This window comes from Gadus morhua, chromosome 20 (assembly GCF_902167405.1).
Source record: "Gadus morhua chromosome 20, gadMor3.0, whole genome shotgun sequence".
NCBI lineage: Eukaryota > Metazoa > Chordata > Actinopteri > Gadiformes > Gadidae > Gadus > Gadus morhua.
Window position 1 is genome coordinate 4,506,327 of NC_044067.1, and position 5,000 is coordinate 4,511,326.

Sequence of the window (5,000 nt, forward strand, 5' to 3'; positions counted from 1 at the left end):
AGGTTTCTGTTGGAATGCACATAAGGTACTTAAGGGGAATAACTTATTAACATAACATATATCACGTATAAAATGTATGCATTGTATACAATGTATGTAAAGTACCCTGAGATCTGCAGAAAACGACCTCTATTGAAATAGAAAATAGCCATTATAAACTTGAAAATGTATTTATAGTGTACAAAGTAAGTGTCGTACATAATGTACCTTCAGATCTGCCGAAAACAGCCTCACTTGAAAGCCCGGACCTTACTGATGTGGGGTGAGACAGGGGAGAAAAAGGGGGAGGGGGGGGGGAGAAAAGGGCTTTCTGGGAAAAAAAAAAAAGCTATTACTTTGGCAGCAGTGGTGTATGCAGGAAGGCAAAGTAATAGCCTAGTTTGTGAGATGAGGCTGTGATGAGGCGGATATAGCTGGTGGGGAGATAGAGAGAGAGAGAGAGAGAGAGAGAGAGAGAGAGAGAGAGAGAGAGAGAGAGAGAGAGAGAGAGAGAGAGAGAGAGAGAGAGAGAGAGAGAGAGAGAGAGAGAGAGAGAGAGAGAGAGAGAGAGAGAGAGAGAGAGAGAGAGAGAGAGTGCAGAGAGAGAGAGAAGAGAGAGAGAGAGAGAGAGAGAGAGAGAGAGAGAGAGAGAGCAGAGGGAGAGAGAAGAGAAGAGGAGAAGAGAGAGAGAGAAAGGGAGAGAGAGAGAGAGAGAGAGAGAGAGAGAGAGAGAGGAGAGAGAGAGAGAGAGAGAGAAAGGAGAGAGAGAGAGAGAGACAGAGAGAGAGAGAGAGAGAGAGAGAGAGAGAGAGATGAGGAGAGAGAGAGAGAGAGAGAGAGAGAGAGAGAGAGAGAGAGAGAGGGGAGGTCAATAAAAACACCAGGGCTCTTAGAGGACTCAAATGGATTTTCGAGTCAATGCGCTATCAGTGTGACCCCCCACTACGTTGAAACAACAAACCATCATTTCTCAATTTATGTGACGAAATGAAAGAACAGAGTACTGGTTTGGATGATTATGATGTGACCAGTATTGATAACTGCAGTGTTATATAGGTCATCTGTGGTCCAATGATCAGTATCCCCCAGATTTGAATGTACACAAATTGATTATCGATTCATGATTGATTAAGTAATATTTATACATGCATGTATTCATCATTTCTCTTTTCGTCATACCCTTTGTTAACAACCTCTATGTTTTACTTGCACATGAACACACACAAACACACACCTACACACCCACCATCACCCACACACAGACACACACACACACACACACACACACACACACACACACACACACACACACACACACCCACACACACACACACACACACACACACACACACACACACACACACACACACACACACACACACACACACACACACACACACACACACACACACACACACAAGGGATAACACTGGGGTGAACAAGTGTGATATGGACAGCGTCGGAGCAGCGTGACTCATGCAGGCTTCGGGGTAGCAGCTGAGATGCCCGTGATGGAATCACTCCCCTCAAACCAGTTGACTGATCGTCACAGCTGGAATTCCGTGATTACGGATGCTGTCATAGAGCGATGCTAGTTGCTGTTTATTTCAGGGAAGGTTTGAATCTTTCATGAAACTTTATGTTTTCCACGACGCGGGCTGCCATCTCCTCGCTCCCCATCCCTCATGAATCCACACACACAAGCTCTTTGTGTATATATCCACGTCGAGGTCTGGCCCGGAATGGACTCAACACGAACACCAATCCATCAGACGCATCGTCTCTTTACCACAATTCCCTCCAGTGTGATTATTTCACGGTGGGCACCTCTGCGTTTCATTGTTTTATTTCCTCTGGGTGCGACGGGGGAAGAGTTAACAGGCAGATCAAAGCGGCGGTGATTGTGTGAGGCAGCCATGCCGCTATTTGAAGCTTTCAGGCTCCATCCAGTCCCATCGACTAGGCCCCTCTCAGGCAGCCAATCACACGAGAGACGGCCGGGACCCCTGGGCCACTTTTAGTCCATAATCAACACCCCGCGGATGTCTGTGGAGCTCAGCTCTCATGCAGCAGCCAGCCAGTCACTCGCTGGTCCTTTGACCTGTGTGCGTGTGTGGTGTGTGTGGGTGTGTGTGTGTGTGTGTGTGTGTGTGTGTGTGTGTGTGTGTGTGTGTGTGTGTGTGTGTGTGTGTGTGTGTGCGTGGTCAAACAGACACATGCATCACACGCAGACTATCCTTTCGCCTTGTGTGGTTACCTGTCCGGTTCAAACTGGGTTGGATTCGAAATCTGTGTGTGCAGCGATACCGTGTGTTGATACTGCGACGTCACGATCGGGAAAATAGCACTAAAAGAAAAACACACGTTTGATTGTTTTGAGGATTTGGCCCAGGCCTGGTGGGAAGAATCCTATTGGGTTTGTGGTATTGTATTTGGAGCAGCATGATTACATTCACAGCACACACACGTGAGGAGATGGCGGGCCGGCCCCTTGGCTGAGAGCAGCAGACAGTGGAGGTCCCAGGGACAGATCTGAGGACTATCTCCCCAGGGACTCTGGCTCCGAGTGAGGCAGGAGAGAGACAGTGCTGCCAGCTGTCTGTCAAGGAACTGGTTCATACAGTTCGCATTCGCACACAAACACACACACACACACACACACACACACACACACACACACACACACACACACACACACACACACACACACACACACACACACACACACACACACACACACAGACAGGCATACACATGCAAGCATGCACCCGCGGGCACGCAAACTCACACAAATAGACACACACACACAAACCCAGACAGCCATGACACACAGGCATGTGTGCACACACACACACGCACGCACGCACACACACACACACACACACACACACACACACACACACACACACACACACACACACACACACACACACACACACACACACACACACACACACACACACACACACACACAGTTAATGAAAGGATTTTCCTCTAAATGTTTTCAACCGGGGACTAGAGACCCTTAAATGATTCAAATGCTGACATTTCCAGACTGAATAATTGTGCATCAGACACAATAAAACACATTTTCAAGGGTACGGTGGCAAAAGGAAGATTTTCCCCTGTTAGATATAAAAGTGTCAAGACATTTCCCCTGCGTTCTGTTCCAGTATTATGTGTTAATGTCAAGGAAGAAAGTCTGGATACTGTGTACAGATAATAATCCGGAGCTAGGATGTCATTTTAGCCATCTTTACAGGGCAACAATGTTGTGATTATGTCTGTTGATGAAGGTGGTTTTCAGGGCATATTTCCTCTTGCATCAAGCATGAATGCAACCCCAATGCACATACTAATGCCAAACTTGTCATAGTATTTCTTCAATAAATTGAATTACTACCTCAAGGACTATTTACTATCTGAAGTGGTTGGCAATACATGAGCGAAAAAATTGAGACAATAATGATGGACCTTTGGGTCTCTTTGCCTGAAGAAAAACAAATAAATATACGTCCGATTTGAGGTTTTTCCCGGGCTCGGCTGTGTTTTCAGTGTCGTGAGAATTGCGAGACTTATAAAATAAATAACCCTATTTTTTCAGTCACTTTTTTTCAGTAATCTGTGCCGTTATACTTTGTTGGAGTAATATACACACACAAACACACAGAGGCAAGAAATGAAAAAAATGAAAAAAGTACATTACATAATTTAATGTCCGTCAATAAACATATTGTTTCATTACATCCTTTGAACACAGCATGGCTTTGATTCAATGACCGCCACATACTGCTGCAGTCATGCATCAGGGGCATCTTAAAACACAATGTGCTGTTGTTAACCCTTCACTCTGCAGAACACACGCAGGGGGACGTTTAAAAGAGAGAGAGAGACTACGTTTTAAACTATCTGGTTACACCTAGGTACTCAAGAAGGCTATTTCTGGGGACAGCGTTCTATCCATTCAATTGAATTGATGACTATGAATACAAGGCTGAGGTAATCCGTATAGTCGAGGCAATGGGCTTGGCATCAATCACAGCCCACCACACTTTAATTAGCAGACTGAAACAGCCCATGTTTACGATGCTCTGGGAAACAACACATTGATCTGTCCCTCGAACACCGAATACAGTGAGGAGGGATGGAAAATAATGTGTGAAATTGTCAGGGGGCTGTTTTGGGGGTATTATGTGCAGGATCGTTTTTTATTTCTAAATGGAGTGTTATTTTCCGTGCACAGGTGGGCCCGTTTTAGACAGGAATATATCGGGCAATCGTTATATCCTCCCGGGTTAGGAAGTCATTTGAAGCTTCCGTCATCACCCCGGGAGGCAGTGTGAGCCAAAGCAGAAACACAGAGAGAGAGGAGAATATGAACAGCAACAATACTGTGAGATAAGGGATTCATTATATGGAAACAAATCCAAAGCCAGAAATGAAAGGTATATAGGGCAAGTGTGAGACACAAAAAAGATTGGCGTCGTGGGGGGTTTATAACAGTTGATTCCCAGTTGTATACCAGCATTAAATAAGATGAAGTTTCTCCCTTTGTATGACCCGATGGATTACAACAGTATTAGGCTACATAGGCCTACTGGATGAATCCTGGCTGATATCTTAAACCGGATAATTCTCGTCAACAAAATGCATGCTAATTGAGATGGGAACAGAGAAACGGGCCTAATTGGATGAGAACAGTGCGAATCTCTAGAGTGGCAATTAATGTTTTGGAAATTCAAAAGTGTGTGACTAATTAGAATATACTCGAAATGTGCTTTGAAAAAAACCGGGAGTACAATTTCTTAATCGTAATTAGTAGATGGATAAACAGAGTAGGTTAATTTTGACAAAAATGCTTTAATTAAAGTAAGAATGTACAGCAAAGAGAGGCACGGCTATCTTAATTGACTGAGCGGTTCGTTTTCATTAGGAATGTGATTACAGCGCATACATTGATTAAAATTCTGCATTTGGCATGCAAATCATAGACACATGCAACACATTCATTCTCCATCGCC

At 44.7% G+C, this 5,000-nt stretch overlaps 1 protein-coding gene across 1 annotated transcript in view; it reads right to left on the reverse strand.

Moving 5' to 3' along the window:
• Nucleotides 1-3,668: 3,668 nt before the first annotated feature.
• rprma (reprimo, TP53 dependent G2 arrest mediator candidate a) overlaps nucleotides 3,669-5,000 on the reverse strand; it is a 2,223-nt gene continuing 891 nt past the window's right edge. The window contains exon 1 of the mRNA XM_030342600.1: nucleotides 3,669-5,000. This exon is cut by the window's right edge and continues 891 nt beyond it. The gene's annotated coding sequence lies outside the window, so the exon portion shown is untranslated.